The following is a 15,003-nucleotide window of genomic DNA, read 5'->3' as shown; positions in this document are numbered from 1 at the left end:
CTAGATTAGAATATCTAAATTAGAAACTTTAATCTAAATTGGAAAGCAGGGCTACATACATGTCAACATCACCTATGTTGATATGATGACTTGGTATGGTAGTTGTTTGCTCTAAACAGTCAATAAAGGGCAGGGTAGAAAAACCCAAAACCAGTCCCTCAGGTAGGTATTGTAAACAAGAAAAAGGGCAGTGTGTTGATGCTTGTAACTGCATATATATAATATAAGCTAAAGTGTTTCTTTACCTTGATAAGAGGCGTTGACGCTAATCTCCCAGGAGAACCCCAGAACAGCAGCGTCCGCATGGAGCAGACGCGCCATTCAGGGTTATAAGGAGATGCCGGCGCATGCGCAGGGCAGAGAGTGGTAACGTCACAAGTCACTGCAGGAACGTCTTGACATAACGCGTCAACATCGTCATCGTGTAGTAAGAAGCGGTGCTGTTGTCACGGTAGCAAAGCTAACGTGCTGACAACAGTAGCGTATAGATGCCACATGTATAGTGACCGCATCGTAAAAAAAAAGATGTGACAAGGGCATGTGTGTAACATGTAGGAAAAGAATCCTCTGTCAGCACTGATGCAAGTATGCAAATATAATAAAACATAGTGTATCAATAAATGCAGACAAGTGTGAAAAAGGGGAGAGAGGGCTGCCAAGAACAAAGAAGGGGGGATCCCCAGAGCTGGACCTGCATGGCATGCCCCCACACACCGAAAAAGAAGGAGGATGGGAGAGAGCCATGCAGATCCCACCCACTGGCACAAAATGCGATGCGGAGGGGACAGGGTGGCCCCCACATAACTGGGACCAAGGCCAACACCCCCAGCAGTGTCACACACAACATGGGCCCACCCCCTGTGGGGGAATGGGCCCCTGTGCACTGGGGAGCCAAGGAATACAAGGCAGCAGGAGAAAAAACCTGCAGCTCAAAATGAATAAATGTGTCAGGTAACAGATCCATCAACTATAATAAGATAGAAACATGGGGGGGCGTGTCCGGACGTCGACGTGACTAGACGTGTTACAGAGGAGCTCCCCTGAGCCCTCTGTAATCTATCGCCATCCAGCACACAAAAAACCCGGAGGTTTCTCCAAACTCTCCCCTACAACTGCTGGATACTGACTGCATCGATCTGGGGGAGAATTGAAGAGTCTGGCCGGCAGATCGCCCTTTTCATAGGCCGCGGCCGACTCCACATTACAGACGCCGGCCGCCATCTTGCGGCCTACGAGAACTCAGACATCCCCGGGCTTGAGTGCCGTGATCGGCAATACAGACGGCGATCGACCTGCCTGAAGTTGGGAGTGCTATCCCCAGAGTAGACTGGACTGTGAGGGGACCCAGAAATGGACAGAAAACCCGTGGAAGTAGGCCCTGAGCATCGGCGGCCTGCAGCCGTTCTGAGGCCTGTGAAGCCTCCAGCGTCCCCGGGCTCCAGTGCAGTGATTGGCGGTAGAGGTGATAAGTCTACCCTCATCTACAGCAGACTCCCCCTAGACACTGCGGGCAGGTGCACATCCCACACAATCCCCTCATAGACAGAAGAGGACCAGGGAGAGGCTGTTTCTGGGACACTCAGCGCATCCATCTTACAGCCTAGCTTCTAGGACGGAACCACACACTAAGGTACTGTACCCTAGCCAAACTGTGCTTTCTCCCCTGAACCCCAACCCATACAGTAATCACGCCCTGTCTCCTGCACTAATAGGGTGGCACCACTGCACTCTCAGGCCTGTTTCTCCAGGGCTCATAGCCTGTCTGCTACCCCTCTTCAGGCATACAGCCCTACCCCAATACGGGACACATTACGAATAAACCCACCCCGGACCTGCTCCTTCCCTAAATCAACGGTTTATCTGCTACATTTGCAACCTCTCAATGTGACAGGCATGTAAGCCTAATACCATGTTCCCCTCCGTATATCCGGGACTCCTGTTAACCATTCTGCAGCACCACTAGCCACAGGAGTCACATCCTCAGCCTCCTAAAGTAACCGTGCACCCCATGGGAAAAATTGGAGACCAAAGGAAGAATTACACCTCAGTGTTCATCTCCCAGTCTTCTACCACCATGGACCACTTCCTACACAGACCCGCCTCTACGGCTTCAAATGGCGGAGACACCACACAAGATCCACGAGAACAAATTGAACCTGAGACAGGTACTTTATTTGGCATTGCACCCAATCCACCACAGGGATCATTTGCCCCGCTGACGGCAGACATTCTGGACTCTAAACTGCAATCCCTGCTCCAAGCCATCACTCATAATATTGCCCAGGAAGTAGGGAAACTTGCTAAAGAACTGAGAGGCGTGATAGATCAGTTAGGCGGCCGCACAGATACGCTTGAGACAAAGTTTGACGAACTCATACAATATGTTCAAGTCTTAGAAGAAGACAACGCTGCTGTCAAACACTCAGTCACCCAACTCCAGGCCCAACAAGAGGACCTTGAAAATAGAGAGCGTAGGCAGAACTTACGGATCAGAGGCATTCCTGAAAAGGTAGAAGATAGAGACCTTCGCCCTTATCTTTTGAGTTTGTTTAATGTAGTGGCCCCCAATATACCTGATATATATTGACTGGCGCTTGGACAGGGCCCATAGATCCCTAGCCCCCAAACCTCCGGCTGGAGCTAACCCGAGAGATGTAATTATCAGGTTTCATTACTATGACAGCAAAGAAACCTTAACCATCGCCGCCCGTAATCAATCCAGACTTGATTTCAGGGGAACTAGGATCCAGATTTTCATCGATCTTTCAAATATCACACTGGCAAGATGAAGGAATCTCCGTCCATTGACTCTACATCTCCAAACCCACAATGGCTTGTATCGCTGGGGCTTTCCCTTCCGCCTCTCTGCCTCTCGTGATGGCGTACAATTCTCCCTATGTGATCTCCAGGAAAGTGATACCTTTTTACGCAACCTAGGCCTGCCGCCTCTTCCAGATGAAGATCCTGTTCTGCTTCCCGTCACTCCCAAACCTCCTGCAATCCCAGGCCGCATCAGGACCCCAGTGAGGCAGAAACCACACAAAACCTCTCACTCCTCAGAGGCGTCCATCTTCCAGATTCCCAACCTGAGGAACTTTACACATGGCTACGGCCCTATATGGAATTTTTTGTTCCAGCCTCCTGATATTCCTAGGAGATTGCCTACCCCTCTGGTAGGCTTACATACCCATCATTCTACCCATGGGGTGTACTAACTTAACTGTTGCTGTTCTCTATGACACCTAGGTTAACCGGTTTGTATTTTTTTTTAAGTTTTAATTACCTTTAATACCTAGGTCTTTTGCTCCAGATATCGGAGGGGGACGCCCTGACCTCTCTTTTTTTTTTTTTTTGATGGCCTTTGTTTTCCCCTTCCCGGCCCAAGGCTCAGACCTGGGCTTCCTGGAAGGCCCCACCCTTCCAGGTTTCTTTTTGGATGACTTTTTGACTCTCTTTTTTTTTTCTTTTTCTTTTTTTTTTCTTTTTGCTGCTTTTCTTTTTTATAGATATTTCTGGTCTCATTTACTTTTTCATTTTTATAATGTCTTCTCCACTGCTTATCCTCTGGCCTTTTTTCTTGAGGTGGTTACATCTCCTAAATTGGAATTGTCAAGGTTACAGTTTTGATGATGTTTTATGTTTTGACAGGTTACTTTACACCCTCCCTATAACCCTTGTACCATGGAATCCCTTATCCGACACATGCTATGTCAACTATCGAACGCATGCTCACCAGGTTAAACCGTTATGGCACTAAAATTTTTTACTTGTAATGTCAAAGGTTTAAACTCTGTTCAGAAGAGTTGGCTAGCTCTGAAAGAGTTTAAGGCTTCTAAAGCTTATGTAATCCTAGTCCAGGAGACCCATTTCCATCCTGGGGGTTCTCTCAAATTTGCTAGTAAACATTTTCTGTTATCTTTTATGGCATCTGACCCGTCTGGTAAAACAGGCATGGCGATCCTTGTTAATCGCTTATGTCCATTACAAATTAAATCCTCCTATTTGGACCCCCATGGCAGATTTATTATCCTGGACTGCATGTTCTTCTCCCAATCCCTTACGATAGTCAATGTATATGCTCCCAATTCCGGACAGGTTAATTTCCTCTCTACTATGTTTGACGTCCTCGGTAAATATTCTCAACCCTTCACAGTAATCGGTGGAGACTTTAATTTGACCATGTCCCCCTGTAAAGACAGACTTATACTGTTCCCGTCTAGGACTCCGTCTAGCTCTGATCGCCTTTCCAAATTATTTCGGAGGCTCATCAGAGCTAGGGGCCTCTTGGACATCTGGAGGATCAAACACCCAACACACAAACAATACACATTTTACTGATACCCTCACAAACTTTAATCTAGATTAGACCATTTCTTTATCTCCTCACCCCTTCTGACATCCACAGTCTCGTCCAAAATTACTCCTGTTTCCAGGTCAGATCACTCCTCAGTCCATCTGGATATTGCCCTATCATTCGCATCCCCCAGAACTTGCCATTGGCGACTCAATGAAACCCTTCTCCGAATCCCTGAAACCAGGGAACACCTATCCAATAGCTTAGTTGAATATTTCCAGCTTAATGTTAATACGGTCTCAGAGCCTTCCACCCTATGGGAAGCTCACAAAGCCGTCTTTAGAGGGCACTGTATTGCCATAGACTCTCGTCTGAAAAGAGACGCAGCCCTTCAATGCTCCTCTGCTATCTCCAAGCTCCACAAAGCTGAAAAACTTTTACTATCCTTCCCCACGGTGGCTAGGCTCCGAGCTGTTATTTCCTTACGCAATCAACTCAGATCATTAGACATGAAAAAAATTGACAAATCTCTCCTTTGGTCTAAACAGAAATGTTATGAGTACTCGAACAAACCCCACAGGATGTTGGTGAATAAATTGAAACCTCATCCTTTTCACTCATCCCCAGATTTTCTTAAACAACCTGATGGCACTCCCACATACTGCCCGTCTACAATGTCTAAAGTATTTGGAGACATCTATCGCAAATTGTACAACTGTCTGCAATCAGACCCCCACTACAACTTTACACAAGAAAAATTTGACTCTTTCTTTGACTCCCTACACTTACCCAAACTCTCTCCTGATCACCTTTTATCTCTAAACTCGACGGTTACCCCTGAGGAATTAGCGGATGTAGTTAAAAATCTCCCTACCCAAAAATTCCCTGGTCCTGACGGCTTGCCATACTCCTATTATAAAACATTTCTACCAATCCTTACCCCACATCTAATCTCCCTATTTTCCTCCATATTTAAAGGCACCTTACCCCACCCCCAATTCCTTCATGCTCATATCTCCGTAATCCCAAAACCCGGTAAAGATCCCTCCCTCCCGGATAATTACAGACCCATTGCATTACCTAACTCAGATTATAAAATATTTACAAAAATTCTAGCTAATCAACTATCCCACCTGATCCCCAGGCTCATACATAAAGATCAAGTAGGTTTTGTAACAGCCAGGCACGCAGGAGACAATACAATACGCACTATAGACCTTATTGATCTATTGAATAAAACAAAACGCCCAGCTCTAATTTTAAGCCTTGACACTCAGAAAGCCTTTGATAGGCTCAGTTGGCCCTGTATGTTTGCTACGCTTTCCAATTATGGTTTCGAAGGTCCCTTCATTGCCGCACTACATGCTCTATACTCCCAAGTCCAATTATCGTCCTTCATATCACCATCCTTTTCTCTCAGTAATGGTACTAGGCAGGGGTGTCCACTGTCCCCCTTGCTTTTCATCCTCTGCCTGGAAACTCTAGCCGCAGCCATCCGCATTCATCCTGACATTCGTGGAGTCTCATTACATCAAAATGAATACAAATTATCCCTATTTGCGGATGACATTCTGCTAACCCTGACTAGACCTCACATTTCTCTCCCAAACCTACATGCTCTGCTTAAAGAATTCAGTTCCCTCTCAGGCTATAAGATTAATACAAGCAAGACAGAAGCCTTACCCATACTCATCTCACCCTCAGATCTTATCACGCTGCAACAAAACTATTCATACAATTAGTGCACAAAATCCCTTAAATACTTGGGAATCTAATCTAACTCCCTCATATTCCAGCCTTTACCAAGCCAACTTCCCCCCTCTCTTCCGAGACATTGACCGACTTTTGCGACAATGGGACACATATCCCATCTCACTCTTGGGCCGCATCAATGTTCTGAAGATGTCTATCCTACCGAGACTCCTCTATCTATTTGAGACCCTACCGATCCCCGTCCCAATGTCACAACTCAAAGCAACTCAGCGGTTATTCCTTAACTTTATATGGCACTTTAAAGCTCACCATATTGCCAGCTCGGTTGTACTCGCCCCCAGATCCAGAGGTGGGTTGGGAGCCCCGGATCTCCTTAAATATTACTTTGCTATACATCTGAAAGCGGTCATAGTCTGGTCTCATAGAATGGCATCCAGTATCTGGTCGGACATTGAAATGAACATCACTTGCCCTGTTCACCCCTGTTCCATGATTTGGACAAACCTAGAGTCCTCTATAACCCAACTTAGAAATTTATGCTTACACCCCATGATTTTCACTCTCTCTATATGGAAAAAATGCTCCCGTCAATTCTCCCTTTCTTACCCATGTCCACCCCTATTAAATGTGCTATTTAACCCTGACATCCCGGATAGTTTATCATATACCTGTATGCTTCCATGGACCCAAGCTGGTATTTTCCAACTTCGAAGTCTTGTGCACCCACTCACTCACACACTTTTTTAAATTCAACGAAAGCATCAAATCCCTAAACACTTATTTTATTCTTATCTTCAAATTAAACATTACTTCAGCACCAAATCTTCTGCCCTCACCCTGGACAAACCCACCCGATTTGAACTTTTATGCGCCCAAGGCCCATACCAAACCGGTCTTATTTCAGAAATTTATAAATATCTACATGAGGTCCTCCCGCTCTCCCACACACATCATATATATATATATGAGGAAATGGTCCCAAATTATCAAACAACCCATCCTCGTTCCCCAATGGCAGAAAATATGGGAAGCTACGTTCAAATCTTCACGATGTGTGGAACAAAGGGAAACATCCTATAAAATATTACTTTTTTGGTATAGAACCCCGGAGGTCTTGCATAAATATGATCCAGGGGTTCCTCGGGTGTGTTGGAGATGTCATGGCGATACTGGCTCCCATTTCCATATTTTTTGGGAATGCCCCAGTATCCGAACTTTCTGGTCCTCTATTCATACATACTTATAAAACCTTTTCGAAGTCAATCTTCCCTTAGATCCAACTAATTTCCTCCTAGGTTTGCCATTCCCAGAACTCCCCAAGTATGCTCAAAAATTAGCTGGCTTTATCCTTCTAGCAGCTAAACGAGCCATACCCTCGAGATGGTTATCCTCATTTCCACCCACCCTCCCACAAGTCCTACAAATATTGGAACAAATACGCAAAATGGAACACCTCACTGCCATTATTCATGATACAATCTCTCAATAGACAAAGATTTGGGACCTATGGGACCACACAGTACTCAACCCTGGGACTATTCCTCCACCATCTAATAGCATTATACTTTCTTGAACAACGTAGGGTAAATGCCTGTTCTTCCTGACCCATTTACCAATTCCCTTGGAGATTCCATGGTGTATCCCTATTCCCCCCCCCTTTTTTTCCTTTGTGGGAACCTCATGGAGCGCCTCTGTCTGGTATAGGTGCTCCTGGCAACCTGCTAATCCCAGATCCAAGTAGGGACAATTCTTATGATGTGATCTACTAATATATCCAGAATGACCCCTCCCCTGGGTACCCTCCCACCTTGATTCCTATTTACACTTTTCTCCTATGATTTATATACTTGTCATTTTGTTAACCTGTGACACTGGTATTACTGTAATCCTGCTCTGGAAAAATATCAGTTTTATACTTTTTGAATGATTGTACTCATTTTGTACTGTCAATTGTTTGACGTTAACTCTTTGTTGTATTTCCTTTGAAATCCTTAAATAAAAAAAATAAAATAAAAAAAGAAACAGACATGAGTCAGTATGTAATGATAATCCGAATATCGTGGATGTACATGGAAATAAGGTTGAGATGTATCCACAAGACACTTACATATGGTAGCCAAAATGACAGACAACAATATAGCAAGGCTTAACAGCATCCCATAATTGTTGCTAAAAAGATATCAAAAGTACAAACATACAGGTGAACATTTGGGTAAGGATAACCATTATAGAGCATATACATTATGATTATGTTGGAACATGCAATAGCCAATACTATAGTCATTATAAAACATATACATTGTAACATATATATAATGAAACATACAGTGGCAAATGCAGATAAAGAACAGAGTAATCGAATACAGACTCAGAAGGTGAATCTATTCTTTTTCAGAGCTCCCTGAAGCAAAACCTTCTAGAAAGGAGCGATAGCTCAATTGAGTATTTAAGCCTGGAGGAGGAGTAGCATTTAACTCAGCAATCCAACGTACTTCATGTTGTAGTAGGAGTTTGTTCCAATCCCCACCTCTATTATCGGGGTGTTCCCGATCTACAATGGTAAAGTGTACACGGGGAGATCTGCCCTGGTGGCAGTCTCTCATGTGTCGTCCAAGAGGGAGGTTGGGATTGGCGCAAGTCATACTGGTCACATGCCTGGCAGCCCTTCTCCAAAATTCAAGCTTTGTTTTCCCTACATAGAAACATTGACACTGGCATGTTAATAAATAAACGACCCCTGCAGTTTTGCAGTTTGCGTAGTGTTTGGGTTTATAGGGTTTTCCATTGGATAAAATTGTATTAGGTTGTGTGTTCATGTATCTACAAAATGAGCACCCGCCACAAGTAAAGGTGCCCAGTCTTTTGCATGGGTCAGATCTGAAAGTTCCTACATATTTGCTTCTGACTACTTGATCTTTCAGAGAGCGAGTTCTTTTATATGTAATGGCCGGAGTGTTAGATATATGTAAAATTCAAAATAGGATCGATTTGTAATAAATGCCAGTGCTGTTCTAGTATCTTTTTAAAAGCTTTATGTTGTTTATTATAGGTGATAATTAAACAAATGATTTGTGTATTGGTATTGCCTTTTTTGTGGGAAAAAAGAAAATCCTGTCGTAACTGTCCACGTGCTCGTCGAAAAGGCCTTTTTGAGACATGTCGGGGAGTAACCTCGCAAAATTCTTCCTCAGTAGAACAGTTCCTCCTTAACCTCAAGTATTGACGGTAGGGAATTGATACTATCAATGATTGAGGATGTGAGCTAGATGCATGCAGGATGGTATGTCCAGCAGTCGGCTTATGGTATAGGCGACTGGAAAGAGACCCATTCTGCAATTTGGAGATGGTTACATCTAGAAAGGTGATTGATGTATCACTAAAATTCATGGTAAAATGTAGGTTGAAAACATTGTCATTCATTGACATATCTAAACCATGACACAACATGGATAGTGAAATATGCCAGATCATCGCTAAGTAAAAGCAAGCCTTCCCACTCCCCCAGGTACAGGTTGGCGTAAGATGGGGCACAATAAGTCCCCATCACCACCCCCTGTACCTGGAGGTAGTGGGACCCATCAAAAGAAAAAACATTGTGTGTTAAAATATATTCAAGCGCTTCTATTATAAAAGTATTGAATTTGCAATCGTCCTTATGTCAGGAAGATCCTGCCATTAATTGGTGTCCCAGGCTCACTGGTGCGTGTTTGCGGGCGCCATTGCATGCGCGCACACATGCGCATGTGCGCACGGGCGCACGCACGTGCATCCCTGTTGGCGCCAGGCGAGCTATTTAAACCTGCCTGTCACACTCAGTCTCCCCTGTCTGCTCTACAGCGTTCTGTGTGTGTTACCTGATCTGATCTGAGACTACCTGTTAATTGACACGGCTATCTGCCTGCATCTGACCTCTGGCTTGCCCTGACTATTCTCTTGTGTTATCCTTGGTACCTTTGCTGTCAGTCTGATACCGATCACTGGCCTGTTTGACGATCCTTCTGCCTGATTCCTGATATCTGCCTACTTGCCTGCTGTGTTCCTGGTTCCAGTCCACCATCCAGCCTTCAGTCTGCTTACCTGCTGTTTGTTCCTGGTTCCAGTCCAGCATCCAGTCTCCGGTCTGCTCACCTGTTGTTGTTCCTGGTTCCAGTCCAGCATCCAGTCTCCGGTCTGCTCACCTGCTGCTGTTCCTGGTTCCAGTCCAGTATCCAGTCTCCAGTCTACTTGCCTGCTGTGTTCCTGGTTCCAGTCCAGCATCCATTCTCCAGTCTACTTGCCTGCTGTGTTCCTGGTTCCAGTCCTGCATCCAGTCTCCAGTCTACTTGCCTACTGTGTTCCTGGTTCCAGTCCTGCATCCAGTCTCCTGTCTACTTGCCTGCTGTGTTCCTGGTTCCAGTCCAGCATCCAGTCTCCCTGACTGCATCTGTTCCTGGCTCCAGTCCAGCACTCCAGTCTTCTGCCTACTCACCTGCTGTTGATCCTGCCAGGCACCCATATCGCTCCTCACTCCTGTGCTCTCTGTCCCCATTCCAGAGGGCTGTGAGTGGGAGCCATAGAGGAGGTCTCTCTCTGCAGTTCGGGCTCAAAACCCACCAGGTACATGACAGTAGCAGACAGCCATGTCTGAGCCCGAGCAGAGAACCTCTCCCATGGAGGAGCTGTGTGTACACCTGGCAGGATTGACTGAAGCAGTCAAGAATCTTCAGCAAGGGTACACCCGGCTGGAAGAACAGGTACTAGCCCTGTCTAACCCTACTGGGGTCCAGGGGGCCCCTTCTGCTTCCGCTTCTTCAGCTGGGCCTTCTCCAACCATGGTGATGCTTCCCCCAGAGCCTAGAGTTCTGACGCCTGAAAGATTCTACGGAGATCGAAGTAAATTCAGGGCCTTTCGCAATTCCTGTAAACTGTTCTTTGCCCTCCAACCACGCACTTTTCCCTGGAGGTTACCTAGGTGGGCTTTGTGGTTTCCTTGCTTGCAGGTGATCCCCAAACTTGGGCCCATCGTCTTCTGGAACAAAAGGATGTGTCCTTGACCAACCTCACCACCTTCTTTGATGCTTTGCCCCAGTTCTACGAAGACCCCCAGCTCTCAGTAACCGCAGAAAATGCACTACGTACCCTTCAGCAGGGAAGCAGGGCAGCAGAGGACTATGTGGCTGAGTTCAGACGGTGGAGCACAGACACAAATTGGAATGATGCCGCTCTCCGCTACCAGTTCCACATGGGACTTTCTGATCCCCTGAAAGATGAGTTAGCTAGAGTTGGCGTACCACAGTCTCTGAATGCATTGATCGATTTAGCCATCCAGATCGATCGACGCCTAAGGGAACGTAGGGCGGAGAGGGCTACAGGACTTTCTCGCCCAAACTGGATGCTTCCAAGGATTCCTAGTCATACCCCACTGGCACCACCTACCTCCACGTTCAACACACCTGAACCCATGCAGTTGGGGGTCCTTCGGCCTTCCCTCAGCCAGGAAGAACGGCAATGCCGTCGGATGAATAATTTGTGCCTGTACTGTGGGTAACCCGGACACTATGTCAGGAACTGCCCTCTTAAGCTCCGTAAGTGTCTCTCCTTGTCCATTGACAATGTTGCTCCTTTGGCCAAGATCACTTCTCACCTTGTCCTCTCGGTCTCATTACAGCTACCAGGAAAGACTCTGTAAATACCCGCCATTACTAATTCCAGACCTTGCAGCTGTTTCATGGATTCCTCTTTTGCTGCAAAACATCAGATCCCCCTACTTCCAAAGGCCCATGGACTTTCCATCCACCTGGCCGATGGGTCCACCATCAAATCCAGACCTGTCACTCAAGAGACCATTCCAATACCCATTACCATCTCCGACTCTCACCAAGAGTTGCTGTGCATGGACATTATTGCTTCACCCTTGTTCTCTATAATCCTTGGCATACCTTGGTTACAAGCGCACAACCCTGACGTTAACTGGGCCACGGGAGAGGTTACCTTTTCTTCTCCCTCTTGTCAACAGTTTTGCGGGTCCCAAGACTCTCATGGGGCTACTACCTTACTATGTCTGGACACAGAAACCAGTATACGTCAGTCTATTCCAGAAGCTTACCATGACTTTCTAGACGTATTTAGTAAACAGGGGGCAGAGACTTTACCACCCCACCGGGCCTATGACTGCCCTATCGAGCTACTCCCCGGAGCGGAGATCCCGTTCGGAAGGATTTTTCCCCTGACAGAGGTAGAACAAGGGGCGTTAAAGGACTACATTGATGAGAACTTAAAGAAAGGTTTCATTCACCCGTCCATGTCCCCAGCAGGCGCGGGCATCTTTTTTTGTACAGAAGAAGGACCATACCCTTCGACCATGCATGGACTACCGCGAATTAAATAAAATTACAGTAAAAACCACTATCCTCTCCCCCTGGTATCAGAACTGTTTCAGAGACTTGGAACTGCCACTGTGTTCACTAAACTTGACCTCAGCGGAGCCTACAATTTGGTCCGTATCAGGGACGGAGATGAATGGAAAACTGCTTTTCGTACCCGCTATGGGCATTTTGAATACCTGGTGATGCCCTTTGGGTTGTGTAATGCTCCCGCCACATTCCAGTATTTCATCAATGATGTTTTATGGGACCTTTTAGATCTGTTAGTCATCATCTACCTGGACCATATACTAATATTCTCTTTTTCCCTTGAATCTCACCGCAGGCACGTCAAGAGTGTGTTGGCTCGGCTTCGACAGTATGGCTTATATGCAAAGGCAGAAAAGTGCAAGTTTGAGCAGGAAAGTATACCATTTTTGGGGTTAATCATCTCTAGTAAAGGCATTAAAATGGACCCTCAAAAAATTGCTGCAATATTGGATTGGCCGGTCCAAACAGACAAGAAGAGAATCCAACGATTCGTTGGATTCGCCAATTTCTATGGGAAATTTATTAAAGGGTTCTCAGCCATTATCACTCCAATTACCCAGTTAACCAAACAGGGAACACGTTTTCACTGGTCTTCTGAAGCCCAAGAGGCCTTTGAGACCCTCAAGGGGTCTCTTCACTTCTGCATCCATATTAAAACATCCAGATTCCTCTCTGCCATTTGTACTTGAAGTAGATGCATCTGAAATTATTGTGGGAGTAGTGCTATCCCAAAGACAGGGAACAAGGGCCCTACTGCACCCGGTGGCCTTCTTCTCCCGCAAGCTATCAGCAGCAGAGAGAAATTATGATGTAGGAGACAGAGAGTTGTTAGCAATAAAAACTGCACTAGAAGACTAGAAGAATGGCGCTACCTTCTGGAAGGAGCCGAACATTCAGTCCTAATATTTACGGATCATAAGAACCTAGAGTACCTAAAATCTGCAAAAAGACTGAAGCCACAACAAGCCAGGTGGGCCCTCTTCTTCTCCAGGTTCTCCTTCCAAGTCACGTATCACCCTGGTTCCAAAAACACGAAACCTGATGCCCTATCCCGGATGTTCCACAAACCCCAAGAAAATTCACCTCCAGACACTATCCTGTCTCCGGGGAATTTTCTTCTGCTTCGGGGAAATCTGCTCTCACAAATTAAGCAAGCCTCCGCAGTCTAGGATCTTTCATTGGGTCAGAACTACAGATTAGAGATGGGTTGCTTTGGCACAAAGACAAAATTTACATACCCGAAAGTCTACGAGTGCCCATATTGGAGCTCTGTCATGATCACGCACTGGCTGGGCATTACGGTATAACCAAGACCACTGACCTGGTACAGCGTACTTTTTGGTGACCTCAGTTACGTGAGGACTGCAAGAAATTAGTTGAATCCTGTACAACCTGCATTAGGAGCAAGGGTTACAAAACCAAGGCTTGGGGGCTACTAAGACCTCTACCTGTGCCAGAAAGGTCATGGAAGATGTTATCCATGGATTTTATTGTCGAGCTGCCTCTGGCGGGGGGCCACACCACCATCTTTGTGATCATGGATTGACTGTCAAAGATGGCCCATTTTGTTCCAATGATGGGTACTCCCTCAGCTTCAGAAACAACACAAGTATTCATTAAAGAAATCATCAGACTCCACGGGGTGCCAGCCAATATCGTCTCAGATCGGGGGGTACAGCTTACCTCCTGATTCTGGAGGTCTTTGTGCAAAGCCTTCAATATTGAACCGTCGTTCTCTTCTGCTTATCATCCCCAGACCAATGGGCAAACAGAGAGAACAAATCAAACTCTCAAACAATACCTACGTTGTTTCTTCTCTTTTGCCCAAGATGACTGGATTTCTTTGCTTCCATTGGCTGAATTTGCCTACAACAACTTCATCCATTTCGCTATCAAACAAACTCAATTTTTCGCCAATTATGGCTTCCATCCTTCATTTTTACCCAATTCCCTTCCTGAATGTACAGTACCTGCAGTTTAGGAAAAATTGAATTTCTTTGCCTCCAACAACCAAATTTTACAGGAAACCATGACCAGGACCTAGGAACACAACAAAATAACTTTTGACAAGAAAAGGCGAGGCGAACTGTTACTTGCACCCGGTGACTGGGTATGGTTATCCACAGTGAACCTTAGGTTGGCCTGCCCTTCAAAGAAATTGGGTTCCACGTTTTGGGGGCCATTCCCTGTCAGAAGGAAGATTAATGAGGTGGCATATGAACTAGAACTTCCTGACTCACTTAAGATCCACCCGGTATTTCATGTGTCAATACTAAAACCTTCCATTTCCAATCCATTTCCAGGTCGAAGTACGAATCCCCCTGATCCTGTTTTGGTAGATGGCGAGGAGGAATTCGAGGTAGAGTCCATCTTGGACTACAGAAGGAGAAATAATCATGATCAATTCCTGATTAAATGGAAGGGGTTTGGACCCGAAGAAAATTCTTGGGAGCCCGAGGATAATATCCATGCTGAGAATCTGTTGCAATCCTTCAAGAGATCCCATCCCAAAAGGTTTGCCCGAAGAGGCATCCGGAGGCTGCCCCTTGGGGGGGGACAATGTCAGGAAAATCCTGTCATTAATCGGCATCCCAGTCACCGGTC

Source organism: Aquarana catesbeiana, linkage group LG04 (genome assembly GCF_042186555.1).
Source record: "Aquarana catesbeiana isolate 2022-GZ linkage group LG04, ASM4218655v1, whole genome shotgun sequence".
Lineage (NCBI taxonomy): Eukaryota > Metazoa > Chordata > Amphibia > Anura > Ranidae > Aquarana > Aquarana catesbeiana.
Note: the sequence above shows the minus strand (reverse complement) of the source record.